Source organism: Lathyrus oleraceus, chromosome 4 (genome assembly GCF_024323335.1).
Source record: "Lathyrus oleraceus cultivar Zhongwan6 chromosome 4, CAAS_Psat_ZW6_1.0, whole genome shotgun sequence".
NCBI classification, from domain to species: Eukaryota; Viridiplantae; Streptophyta; class Magnoliopsida; order Fabales; family Fabaceae; genus Lathyrus; species Lathyrus oleraceus.
Window position 1 is genome coordinate 115457808 of NC_066582.1, and position 15539 is coordinate 115473346.

Below are 15539 nucleotides of genomic sequence, written 5' to 3' on the forward strand. Positions count from 1 at the left end.
GACAATATCTAATTTTCATATTATATGGCTATTTGATGTCATTGTTGCAAAGATTCATTATAATATATGGACAATATCTATCCCAACGAAATAGACATTGCTGTAATAAATATTTTATATGGAGACCTGCTTACTTAGTGCTTATAGGGAGACTTGTAATATAAATTAAATATATGACAAATATATATGACAGTAACATACCAAAGCTGCATTAAAGTGAATATAATAATAAAACTTCAAGAAAAATATCAATGACAGCATAATTGATAGTTTCAAAATCAGAGCCTGCAACATTGATAGACAAATCTAAAATTTTCTAATTATCCTGAAATTGCTCCAGCTTCACAATAATTATCCTGCAATTGCTCCAGCTTCACAATCTACCCAATTCTTTCAGATATCAAAAGCTAATCAGAGTCTATATCAGATACACCTTCATTCAATTGTGGGATTGGAGCAAGTTCTACAAAAATAAAGATAAATATTACTCAATATAAAAGATAAACAATGCTCAACAAAAATAATATAAGTTATAAGTAAATTACCTAATTCCAGATTTTCTAACTCATCCACAAGCTCTTCAATATCCACCGACACCGGGGAAGATTTACACCAATTTTGTGTACAAATTAAAGCTTCAACTGTTTTTGGCGTAAGAGAACTTCTATAGCAAGTAAGCACTCTACCTCCGGTAGAGAAGGCAGACTCTGAAGCTACAGTAGATACAGGAATGGCCAATATATCTCTAGCCATTTGACCAAGAATAGGATACTTGTTGGAATTCACCTTCCACCAATTCAAGATATCAAAACCAGGACCTTTCTTCTCCAAATTCTCCATGAGATACAAATCCAATTCATTTTTCTGCATGCTCTCATTAAGATTCATGTCCATCTCAACCTCTAAAGCAAATGCATCCTCTGGTGCTTTAAGTTCTACCAACTCTACTTCTTGAGTGGAATGTGTAACATTTTCAGTTTGACCGTTACCAAGGAAAAGCCTATAACTCTCAAATATTTTATTTAATGTCTCCTCCGTTTTTTTATACAAAGATACAGCAACATCATTTGGATATGCCCTGTTCAATCCCCACCTAACAAACTGCATCTTATGTCGAGGATCAAGCACAACAGCAACAAAGATCAACATATTCATTTTTTCAACCTTACCCCAATATTTATCATACTTAACTTTCATATTTTCAGCCATAATTCCAAGCAAGTTGTCTGAACTTTTTAATTCTATCCACCCGTTCAAGGTAGTCAATATCTTAATATGCTCATTAAAATATTGAGAAGAGGTCACAAAAGTACTACCTGAAACCTTCTTTGTGATATCAAAAAATATTTTCAAAAAATTAACAAAGCATTTTGCATTATCCCAATCCTCTTTATTAGGAATACCATCTTTCATCAGCACAAAATCAGCACACTTCTCACTCATCATCTCTTAAATGCCTTTTGAAACTTCAATGCACTTTCAAGCATAATATATGTGGAATTCCACCTAGTGGAAACATCCAACTGAACAATTGATTTTTCTTGTAACCTAACTTCCTTAATGCAAGTTTTAAACCTATCCATACGACCCGGAGATGCACGAACATATCTAACAGCATTCCTAATCTTACTAATTGAAGAATGATAGTCTTCCAGCCCATCTTGGACCACAAGATTCAGAATATGTGCACAACAGCGAACATGCATATGTCCCCCTTTCAATGGATGAGAATTCCAATCGTTAATTGTATTTTTCAAGTAAGTTATAGCAACATCGTTAGAACTAGCATTATCAACCGTAATGGTGAAAACATTACCTATTAGCCATTCCTCCAAACATTTTTCAATTTTTTTGCCGATGGTTACTCCTTTGTGATTCACAATTGGACAAAAATTCAGAATCCTTTTATGGATTTTCCAATCATGATCAATGAAATGTGCAGTGAGACAAAGATAACTCAAATTTTGAACAGATGTCCAACAATCAGTTGTAAGACAGACACATTGATTTGATTTATTTAGCACACTTTTTAACTTATGTTTCTCACTCGTGTACAAATCCCAACAATCTCTAGCAATTGTAATCCTTTTAGGAATTGAGAGTTTAGGTTGCACAACACTCATAAAATGAAGAAACCCCTCTCCCTCAACAAACTTAAAAGGCAACTCATCAACAATAATCATCCTAGCTAAAGCTTTCCTACATGCCTCGGCATCAAAATGAACACCAGTGAAAACACTACCAGATCCATTCCCATCTTCTTTTTTCAATTGTTGAAGAACAAGAGTCTGTTGAGCGGGATCAAGAGACTCTTTTGAAAACTTCTTACACTGATGCAGCAAATGGTGTTTTAAATTACTAGTGCCATTTCTTTGTGAATCAGCAGCATATGTTACATCACACCAATTACACTTAGCTCTTGATCCTATTTTTGTAAAATGTTCCCAAGTCCAAGATCTAGATTTAATAGGTTTTCTGTTACCTGAATCTCCAGCTATAACATTAGAATCATTGGAAGCTTCTCCAACCTTTCTTTTCTTGTTAGCATTTTCTTCATCATTGTTTGTTTCACTACTTTGTACCGATGGAGGTGGAGCTTCAGTTGTTTCAGCCTATAAAATAGGAAACACAATATTACACCATTGTAACATTAACCAACATTTTCAAAGGTAAAATAATCCACTTAAAATTAATTTTTGATACCTGAATAAGGTTGTTGACAATATCAGATTGAGTTACAGGATCAGTTTGGCTCATTCCTGTAAAAATAGATCAAACTTAAAATTAGAACAAAGTATAAACAGCTAGTTGTAAAAAAAGCTAATAAGAATATATTATGAAAAAGTTATGAAACAAAATATGAAAAACTAACAAAGAATAGACCTTGAAGAAATTATGAAAAACTAAATAAAATTTGTTACTGTTATAACCAACATGAAACGATTTCACATCAGAAAACTAATGAAAATAATTTTTAGTAAACTAGTGTTATAAAATTTAGAACATAAGTAAGTTAATTTTAAATAAGATTTCAACAACACAAATTAGAACAACTTTACAAAAGGATAAAAATTAGTACAACTTTAGAAAATTTGATCGAACAAAAGTATAAAGTACAAAAAAGACAAAATCAAAAAATTAAGAAACTTGCTTACTGATAGTATAATTCAGAAAACTAATTGAGATGAATGTTGATTTAGACTTTTTTTTTCTTTTGATGAAAAGTGATTGAAATTGAAAGAGGAGATACAGACCTTAAATAGAGAACTGAAGAAGAAGAAAGGCCATGATTCAACTTTAACGTTGAGCCGAAATTGAATTTCTTGCGGTTATAATAACAATGAATAGCATTCATTGTATTTAATTTTGCGTATAATTCAAAATCTGAATAGGGAAACTACAGAAGTGATTGAGATTCTCTAGAGAAATTAGTGGTGGCTAACATAATTAATTTAATAGGATGAGTAAATGGAAGTAATACCGGTTCGGTTTGGACCGGTTCGGTTTTCATGAAGCCAACCGTAAACCGAACCGAACCGATCGGTTATGCAACATGGTGATCCAAATACATCCAAAAAAAATCGGTTTTTTTGGATTTCGGTTTTTTCGGTTCGGTTTTTGGTTTTTTTTTTGGATTGGATTGGATCTGAACACCCCTAGCTGGTGGGAAGGTTCGGCGGAAGTTCTAGCGATATTTGACATATGTGTCATCATTTGTTCCTAATATCCGGAAGGGCTCTAGCCAACAGCGCTTCCGTAATGGAGTTCGGTGCCCATGTCATCGTAGTTAGGTCGTTGGGGTTGGATGGATTGGGGACGATATAGTTGCCCAAATTGGGACATTGAATCGTTTTGGAAACGAATCAATGGTTCCTGGGGCGTACTATAGTTAAACAATGGTTGTGTGTTTTGGTGATGAGATGTTTGAGTGGTCATTGGTGGGGGGCTACAATGAAGTGACCCATATGAATCATCTGGGCTATAGACGGATGTGGTTGCAACGTATGATTGTTGGTGGGTAGGGTTTGATTCTTGGTTTTGTGGTTGGGTGGATGGTATGAATGGATTGCAACGTTGGATGGTTGGTTGTTGGGTGGATGGCATGAACGGGGTGCGAGGTTGGGTGTTTCGTTATTGTGTGTATGTGGTAGGTTGATGTTATGAAGTTGGTTGTTGGGTTTGGATGGTTTGACATTGGTGTTGGATGGGGAATTGTTGTGGGGCATGCGATGACGAAGCTAGTTGGCGTGGATCCATAAAATACCGCGGCTCAGATACAAATTGTTGAGTTGTTACCGACCTAAACGATGCCATATATTGTTGAGTTGGTCTTTCACCATGGATGACCGGTTCGTTTAAGATGTGTTGTCGTCTATTCCTCCATTGACGACACATCTCTTTTGCAAAGTCTCTCCAGTCTGAATAATCCCATTGTGCATCAACCCTTTTTTGATGCCAATTCCCCAAACACGTGAGAGGTTCTGGAATTTGTTGTTGCATGTCGAACTGCAGTTTGACCCGGTCACTCTGGTGCATTTCCATTGTAGTGAACCAGATAATCGATGTCTTTGCTGTTCAAACTGCAACATCGTCATGGTTCACATCATGATCAAGACCCAGATATGGCCTCCAAATAAACTGTAAAACAATACGAAACGATTAGATGATAAATAATTTGATAAGTATTTTTAAATTAAAATATAGTTGTGTAGGAGTATTACATCGTTGTGTCCAATGTGGTCCAATAAATTGCGATTGCACGTTGCACCTCAGCCTAAGAAATCTCTGATTGCACGTTACACCTCAGCCTAACTTATGTTTGATCTCCGACAGACACCCTTCAATCATCAGTGCATATAATAACATTGATAATGGCTGGAAAAATCCTCCTTCGATGCATGTCTTCTGTATTAGACATATTGCTCAGAATTTCATGCGGGAAATCAAAGATAAGACGTTGCGGAAGAAGGTTATCAATGCATGTTACGCATTATCAGAACCTTCTTTCAAACACTACTGCGAAGAAATAAGATTGTCAAACAAAGATGCAGTACGGTGGATCGATAGTATTCAATTGGAGAAGTGGACTAGGACATACAACAACGGTCAACGTTGGGACCACATGACAACAAATCTTGTGGAATCAATGTACGATGTCTTCAAAGGCAACTGTAACCTACCTATGACGGTTTTGGTGTAGGCAACATATTTCAGGCTAGAGGCGTTATTTGAGAGCCGACGTTTCAAATGGAATTCAATGTTGCAATCTGGGTAGTTGTTCAGTGATGCTTCAATGAAATTCATTAGACATGAAGTTGTCAAAGCAAACACACATGTAGTCATGGTGTTTAACCGCACTAAAGGTTGGTATAGTGTTGTCGAGTCCGTGGATCACAATGAGGGCATGCGGATGGGACAGTACAGAGTCGAATTAGATAGAGGTTGGTGCGACTACGGAAAGTTCCAAGCTTTTCGTACGCCCTGCTCCCATGTCATTGCGGCATGCTCAAAGGTTCGAAGGGATCCATCCTACTTGCTATCTGAAGTTTACAAAGTCATCAGCCTATCAAATGTTTATAAAATTAATTCGTAGTGGCAAAAGAGGATTACTGACCAGAATATTAAGGGGATATTGTCTGGCACAACGATGTTATGCGAAGGAAGAAAAAGGGTCGCCCAAACAACACCCGGATTCGAACCGAAATGGATACGGCGAACAAAATGGTTAGATTATGTAGTTCATGCCGTCAGCCATATCACAATCATAATAACTGTCCTAGTGTTGGAACGAGCACAACCAGATAAATTCACATGTACCTTTGTTGCAATATATGAAAAACTAAATTTATTTCATATTAGACGTCTCTAACGAAAATACCATTACATAAACAATAACACAAACAATTAAAACAACTAGAATACAAGAACTATGCGATTACAACCATCAAAACAATTTTGAACATGTAATCCATCATCCTACGAGCGTCTTTGTCGGTCTTAATATCCACCCATTCGCACATTTCTCCATTTTGGATGAAAGTGGACATAAGTCATTGTATTCTTCTAATCCTTTCAACATCTCCAATTTCTCCCTCTAACCAATTGTACAACGTCCGATTAAGACGTTCAAACGTATCTGTGTTCCAGAGTCGAATCTATATCGGAGCCGCAACGACGGAAAATATTACATTGGTATTTCACTTCTGAATGTATGCAGACATGGTTAAAACACAAAAACTTGAAGGAGAGTGAAGTTGAATTAGAGAAAATATGGTACTAGGGGATGATTTTATGTGAAAAATATTACATTCAAAGCGTGATATCTATACAAATGGCATAAAATGCATGCACCAAGAGGCTAGGCGCCCAGCATGAGCCTCCACTTAAGGCACCATGCAGGCGCCAGGGGCATTGGCGCCTCCTCATGAGGGTCAATGCATCTGCCACGAGCATTGGTGCCTCCTCATGAGGAGTCCAATACAGGCGCCAATGTCTTGGGCGCCTCCCCTTGATGTTAGGGGATGCGTCGGTTCATCTGACGCATCCTCTTCTAAATGTGGTTATTTTGGTATTTTTTCTGAAATATTTGTTATTTTCGATTTTTTTTTAAATGGTTATTTTAAATAAATAAAATCTAAAATAGGGGACCGAAATTTAAGAAAAATAAAAGATTTAAATGCATTTTTAGTCCCCATAATTTGAACTTTTAAATAATTGACTTCCTTATTACAAAATCAGCTATTAATTAAGATTTTAAAAAAGTACTTTGGTCTTTAAATCTATCTCATTTTAGCACTAATCTAACATTAAAATATATAAATATTAATGAGATATATAAACCTTAACTATATTTATTAAAAATACAATGTGAAACTTTAATGAGAGAAGCAAGTTAAGGAGTATTTATCCTGCAGACAAGATTGGAGGCTCTCATTCTTGCATCCATATTTGATGAGTAAAGTATTCCATGCCGTGTCAAATTCATCAAATCTCTAGCTCTAGTAAACACACTTGTCATAATATTTTGTAAATTCATGAACCATCGGACTTGGAAGTTCTTATTCCTTTGCATTAATTTGCCACAGTGAAAAACGATAATGGGTTACTGGACAAAGGCTGCCGACCACACATTTCTCTTAGCCATATCTAAAACAACCAAATGAAAGACTCTTCAGATTCATCCGCAATTAGAGCACATCCAAGAAGGACAGGTTGTTTGTGGTGATTAACCCCCACAAAAATAGTGAATGGTACCATATTGATCCATATAACACAAAAATAAGAACAATAAACACCTTTGTAGCATGGAATGAAAATCATGCCCATTAGAGACACCCTGAAATTACATGACATACATTAGCATAAAGGTTTCTTGTATAAGCACAATCCACTACATGGTTTCTTGTATCTGAAGGGGGTGGTGGATTCTGATTGATGACATGAAACTCAAAGAGCTTGAAATTAAAGTCCTACATTGAATTTTTAATAAATTTAGTTAGTGTATATAAATTTGAATATTGGGCTAGTGCTGAAATGGATATGCTTAAGACTCAAAATAATTTTCAAAATTTTAATCATCATATAAAAAAAATTTAATTAAAATTATTAATTAATTATATAAAAGAAATATTAAATAATAAATCATCTAATCACCGTTATTAAAGTATTAGAAAATAAATTATCCTAATCAATAATTTCACGTAATTTAAAATAATTTTTAAATCATAGGCATCACTGCCACTTACGCAAAAGGGGGACACAAAGATCGATTTTTTTTTAAAATAACCACATTTCTCAATTTAAATTCTAAAATAACATATTTTTCAAAATAATTACCGAAATAACCACCTTTCATTACGTATGCGCCAGTTGAATCGGCGCATCTAATTTCCAATGAACACAGACGCCACTTGGTAGGGCGCATGCATGCCTTGTAAATTTCCAAGTGAGCATAGGACACCATTTGATTGGACGCATGCATGTCTTGAAGTCAATTGCATTCGCGCATGCATACACTTCATCATGTGTATGCGCCTTGCAATGCTTTATTTTTAATTTTTAATTTTATATTTATAAATAATTAAATTAAATACTTAAGTGAGAAATAATATTATAATATAAAGTTAAAATACATAACAATTGACAAGAAAATCAATGATCCACCCGATTGAAATGCTCCTTTGTTCCAGTCCAGCGGTATTTGATAGATTTGTCATCATTTCTCCCCAATAGATGGGGGGTTGTCACCAACGACACTTTCGTAATTGAGTTCGATGTCCATGTTGTCGTAGTTGGATTATGGACGATATGGTTTCTCGAATTGGGACATTGAATCGTTTTGGAAACAAAACAATGGTTCTTGTGGTGTACTAAAGTCAAACAATGGTTGGGTATTGTGACGATGGGATGTTTGGGTGTTCATTGATGCAGGGCTACAATGGCATGATGCTGAATCATATGAATCATCCCGGCTATAGACTGTTATGGTGGCTACGTATGGTTGTTGGTGATTAGGGTTTGATTCTTGATTTTGAGTTTGGGTGTGTGGCATGAATTAGTTACGGGGTTTGGTGTTTGGTGGTTGGGTGTATATGGTAGAGTGATGGTATGAGGTTGGTCGTTGGGTTTGAGTGGGTTGACATTGTTCTTGGGCGGGGATTTGTTGTTGGGTGTTTGATGACGAAGCTCGTTGGCGTGGATCAATCAAATACTTTGGCTCAGACACAAACTGTGGCGTTGTAACTGACCTAAATCATGCCATATAATGTTGAGTTGGTCTAGCATCATTTATGTCTAGTTTGTTTAAGATGTGTTGTCGTCGATTCCTCTAATGACGACACATCTCTTTTGCGAAGTCGCTCTAATCGGAATAATCCCATTGACCATCGACTCTTTGTTGATGCCAATCTCCAAACCCGTCAGAGGATCTGAAATTTGTTGTTGCATGCCGAACTGCAGTTTTACACGGCCACTCTAGTGTATCTCCAGAGTAGTGAACCGAATAATTGGTGTTTTTGTTGTCCAAACTGCATCATCATCATGGTTAACCTAGTTATCAAGACCCAGATACAACATCCAGATAAACTGTGCAAGAATATGACATGATTAAAGGATATGTAATTGAGTATTTTTTTTAAATCAAATGTATAGTTGTTTAGTAGTATTACATCGTCTAGTCCAATGTGGTCTAAAAGATTGTGATAGACTACTACAGCGTGTTTGGGACACCTGTTGTAGTTCATCCCTTTAGCTGACCACCTAGATTGAAAAGATTGAAAATATATTAGTTACAGTTAGTTTTAGTATAAATTCTAATAAAATAGAAGATTAAATATAAACTTACTTTGTTGTATAGGGGAATGTGAATGGCTTCTCGTTGATCGGGACGCATGGCAATAGTCTTGACCAACCTCAGCCTAACTTATGTTTGATCTCAGACCGAAACCCTTCAATAGTGAGTACCTACAAAAAACATTTATAATGGCTGGCAAGATCCTCCTTCGACGCATGTCTACTGCATTAGACATATCGCTTAAAATTTCATGCGGGAGATCAAAGACAAAATGTTGCGGAAGAAGGTTGTCAACGCAGGATATGCATTAATAGAACCTTCTTTCAAACACTACCACGAAGACATCAGATTGTGAAACGCGGATGCAGTAAGGTGGTTCAACAATATTCCATTATAGAAGTGGACTAGGGCATACGACAACAGTCAACGATGGGGTCACATGACAACAAATATTGTGGAATCAATGAACTTTGTCTTCAAAGGTATTTGAAACCTACCTATAACCGCTTTAGTACAAGCGACCTATTTCATGATGGAGGCGCTGTTTGAGACCAGACGTTTCAAATGGAGTTCAGTGTTACAATTTGGACAGTTGTTCAGTGATGCTTCATTGAAATTGATTAAAGAGGAAGCTGCCAAAGATAACACACATGTGGTTACAATGTTTGACCGTACTAAAGGTTGCTACAGTGTTACTGAGTCCATGAATCACAATAGAGGCATGTCGAGGGGACACTATCGAGTGGAACTAGATAGATGTTGGTGCGACTGCGGAAAGTTCCAAGCCTTTCATATGTTTTGCTCCCATGTCATAGCAGCATGTTCAAAGGTTCGACGTGATCCATCCAACTTACTATCTGACGTTTACAAAGTCATAAGACTTTGCAATGTTTATAAAATTAGCTTTTCAGTGGTAGAAAAAGAGGATTACTGGCCTGTATATCAAGGGAAAATTCTCTGGCACAATGAAATAATGCGAAGAAAGAAAAGGGGATGCCCAAACAACACCCATATTCGAACCGAAATGGATACAATGAACAAAATGGTTAAATTATGTAGTTCATGTCGCCAGCCTGGTCATAATCGTACTAACTGTCCCAATGTTGGAACAAGCACAACAAGATAATTTTAATTGTAACTCTTTTTCTTTATATTAAAAACAACATTCATTTCATATGATAACTTTGTGAGAAAATACCATTACAAACAAATACAACACATAAGCAACACATAAACAACACCACAACAAACTTCAACAAATAAAATATCATCACTAACAAATACAACACATAAACAACATAACTATGCGATTACAACAACATAATTATGCGATTACAACAATCAAAACAATTTTGTAAGGAGTATACATCATCCTGTGAACGTTTCTGTCAGTCTTAATATCCATCCAGAAACAAACTTCTCCATTTTGATTGAACATCGTATCAAGTCATTGAATTCTTCTGATCCTTTCACCATCTGCAATGTCTCCATCTAACCAACAGTTCAAGGTCATGTTAAGATATTCGACGTGTCTATATTCCAAAGTCGAATCTTCATCGGAGGATGCACTGCTGAAAAGATTAAATATTTCTCTTGTGAATATATGAATATACAGACATTTTAAAGAAAATTGAAGGAGATTGAAGAAAAATGGAAGGAGGGTAAGAAGTTGTGTGAAAAATTATGGGAGAAATATTGTGTATTTATAGATGAGTGCACATGCATGTGTCATTCCTTTGGACGCACACACACATGACTACATGCATGAGCCAATGTTTTTGGCGCACACACACAGGACTACATGTATGCACCATTGCATGTGACGCCTTCACATGCATGGCCCAATGCATGCGCCAATGACTTGAGTGCCTCCTGTTCATTGGAAAATAGATGCGCCAGTTTAACTAGCGCATAAGTCATAAAAGGTGGTTATTTTCGTAATTATTTTGAAAAATAGGTTATTTTAGAATTTAAATTGAAAAATATGCTTATTTTAAAAAAAAATCACAAAGATCCAAAGGCCATCAAAATTAAGGGACCAAAATAACTTATTTTGTAATAAGGGGACCAATTATTTTAAACGTCCAAACTAGGGAGACCAAAATTGCATTTAAGACAAAGTTATAATTAAGCTAAAAAATAAATATAAAAGATCAATCAGCTGGATCAAGAAATCCACTTGTTCATTGGTATGTCCAGTGAAAGGTCTGAGTCACACCTGTTTTCAACAGGTTAATTGCAAATAGGTCCGATGATTTTACCGGATCGCTCTACTCTTCAGTTCACGGTATAATTTTTCTGATTGGCCGAAAAGGTCAGAGTTTTAAAATACTGGTTAAAATGATAGATATCTATGAAGTATTTTTGTCCAAATTAAATTTTATGATTTTGAAATGATACGTAAAATTAAAGAATTTCAAATTTCTCTCATCCTCCATAGAATTTGAATGTCAAAGTGATTAATGTTATTATTTCAAATTTTGCAATTTAGTCCCCATACTTTCCAAAATTTTAAAATTTGACTCAAAGTTTTTAAAAAATTACAAATTAATCATTAGCCGTTTTTAAATTTTATAAATTGATCCCTTTAAATTTAAAAAATGTCAAATTAACTCATATTTTTAAAATTTAAAATTTAAAATTTAAAATTTGGCCCTAAAACTTTAAAGTTTATAAAAATGAATTCAAAAATCTAACAATAATTTATCTTAATACTCTATCCAAACAATTTTTTTTTAAATAAATGAATTTCAATTGAATCATTTGAATTGTTTAAAATTTTAAATTACTTTAAAAAATTTAATTACCTTATCCAAACACACTTTAAGGGCCTGTTTGGAGGGGAAGGAAAAGAAGAACTTTAAAAAAATGGAAGAATTGAAATATTTTGATTGTGAGAATTTTATAGCTCAAAATTTGTATTGAATTTGGGTTTTAAAGGACTTACATAAAATTTTCAAATATATTTTATGTTATAGTATTTTAAAAATTAAAAATATAGTAATGATAAACACTCTTTTATTATTATGTACAAAATCATAATATCAAATATTTTTCTATATTAAAAAAAAATCATTTTCAGAAGTCTTTCTTCCTCTCCCTTCGAAACTTCCAAACAAAGTTTAAGAGTCTACGATAATTTAGTGATTGTGGTTCGAGAAATGAAATTGAAGTTGAAATAATATGTAGTAGGTCACAAGCTCAATTTTTTATGATAATAATTATTGGGACATCGATTCGGGAGGTCAACATGAGAGAACATTTTTATATTTATTGAAATCTTTATTTATAAACAACAAACCTTGTGAAAGACATACTACATACTCACTAAAGTACCTTAAAATAATAAGTGTGTGAGTTCTCGCAATTATAAATACTCAAATCTCCAATTTTCTAATCAATGTGAGACTTTTCCACACTTTATTTCTCAAATATCTTAACTCACACTTACTTTTTTTTCTCAACACCCCTTCAAGTGTGAGTCTATCTACAATGTTCTCCTTCAAGCGGAAGTTCTTTTATCCACATACACTTGTACCGTCGTTGATACTATTTAACGGGACACCTCCTACACACCACATGTGGGGAGTACTTTTGATACAAGAAAGTCGGTCTTTCACTCGAACCAAATACTTCTAATAGCATTGTTGGAACATTGATTAAAAGGTTAACATGAGAGAACATTTTTACATTCATTCAGATATTTCTTTATAAGTAACATACATTGTGATAGATACACGACATACTCACGCAAAATCTTAAGATAATAGGTATATGAATTCTCTCACTTATAAATATTCAGATCTCTATTATTCTAATGAATGTAAAACATCTTCACACTTTATTTTTCAAAATTCTTCGCACTTATATTTTTCTCAAGTTGTTACTAATAAATTAACAATTCATATATTAATAATGATGGTGTAATATTTGGCGTAAACAGACAGTCAGGTTGATAATGATGATTAGAACATGTAAATTAATTATTCTATTACATAGAATGTGTTAACTTTGTTTTCTTTCGTGAGAGTTATGTTGTACCGAACGATAGGAGCCAGACGTCTAACTTTGAAATTCAAATAAAAAGAAGAACGTTTTAAGGTCCATTCATTGCAAAAGATTTTGGTACGTGCAATGTTTAGCTACGTGATAAACTTGTCGGTGTCATTTAGAATTAGGACACATGCATTTATGTTACGAAGAAAAGGACAAGTCTCTTTTAAATTTCGTGACTGGTCGTCTTTGGCCTATAAGTTCAAATCTGTTTTTGTTTATATCTTCTAAATCACTTTTTTTTTTATAAATGTTAATATATTTTAGTTTAATTTACATGGATATATCATTCACTACTATTTAATGGAAGTACTTTAGTAAATAAAATTTATTTTATTTTTGAAATTTTTACAAATAAATATTATTTAAAAAATTATTAAATTCAAAGGAACACTTAAAATAAAATTGAAAGAGTATATAGATATTAAAAATAGAATTTAAAAAATTATTTTTAGAATAAAGTGTTGAATCCGCCAGTATTAAGAGTGCGTTTAATTATGTGATAAAACAAATAAATTTTGAATGAAGATAAAGTGATTCTTGTCTTGATACATTTATACCTTAAATTTCAAGTTAAAAAACACATTTAAATTTAAAAGTAGGGGTATATATGTTGGATAAATCCAACCAAACTCACTCAAACCAATTTTTTTTAAAAAAAAGGATTGAGTCAAATTATTGGATGAACACGATTTTTAAAAATAAAAAATAGTTTAAAAATTAATTTTTTCTTTTAGTAATTTGATTTGCGACAACTTTGAAGTGTTTAATCTTGATAGCTTCAATTATATTTTCTTCAAGATCTTTTATTTTGTGAATCATGATTTTAAGTTATCTAGGATGGTGTGATGCAATTATTTTGGTGTTAGTTCTTGTAAATTCAAAGTATTTTATGCAATTTTAGGTATTATGAAAATGTAACTTTGGTTTTTGCAAGTCTGATTGTGGTTGAAGTATTTTAAAAAAAACGAATATGACACATCGTTTATAATTATATAAGAAAGAAAGAAAAAGGAAAAGAAATTGGGTAGCTCACTATCCAACCCATTCCAACTCATAAATTTGTGGTTTTATCCAAATCGACTCAATAATTTCGTGAATGATTATTTTACCTCACCAAAACTGGTGTACTATGTAAATTGAGTTTTAATTTTGATTAAATTCAACCAAAATTGACCCATGTACACCCCTATTTAAAAGTTACAAAATTTAATTTCTAGTAAAATCAATTCTAAAAGAATTAAGAACTCTACTTTAAAAAAAGTGAAACACACCAATAATATTTCAAAATCACTTCTACACATAAAATTCTTTTGACTTTTTTAAAATAGACTTCAAAAAACTACCAAACTTCAAAAATATAATCCTAAAAATTACTACCCTTGACTTCTCATTAGAAGGGTACCATATGCACCATATATTAACAAAAAATAAACGAGAACCATATTTGTAACTGACAAAACCTTAACGGACCCGATAATATGATCCATTTATGAATGGATCCGCAAACAAGGTTGGGCCCTGACTAGAATGCCTCTATCATCCGACCTCCTATCCGCCTCTCCCATGGAAGGTCAGAAATCATCAGACATTCACCTCCATGGACAACCCATTGTGTCAATCTCCACCATCTTGCCGAAAAAATAAGGGCAATAGTGACAATTTTTTTCTCTCTTTTTTCACTTTTCTCACTTATGGTTTTGATTCATAACACAAAAGTTCTCCAACTTGACTTTAAAATAATGTCAATATCAATTTAATCCCTAATCACCTTACTACTTTCTCCAAAACTAGAATTACTCTTCAACAAATTTGGTCCAGTCCAATATATAACCATGATAATGACAATGATTAGGTGAACATATCTGCTGGATTTTCATTTAAGGAAACTTTTTGAACCCGAACCTCCTTTGAATCTATAATCTCACTTATGAAGTATAAACATATGTCAATGTATTTTGTCATTTCATGGTAAGCTTAATGATTGATCAAGTGAATGACATTTTGACTATCACAATTTATTTGCACACATTCTTGAATAATCTCTAACTTTCCAAATCATGCCTTTCACCCATATGAATTCCTTGACTCATTCAACAAGGGAAATATATTCCACTTGAATAGTAGATAATACGACCAATAATTTTTGATTGACCTTCTAGCTTATATATGTTCCACAAATTTAAACACAAAA

At 33.7% G+C, this 15539-nt stretch overlaps 1 pseudogene; it reads right to left on the minus strand.

Annotated features, from left to right (window-relative positions):
- Positions 1-289: 289 nt before the first annotated feature.
- Positions 290-9509, minus strand: LOC127136283 (zinc finger BED domain-containing protein RICESLEEPER 2-like; annotated as a pseudogene).
- Positions 9510-15539: the final 6030 nt, after the last annotated feature.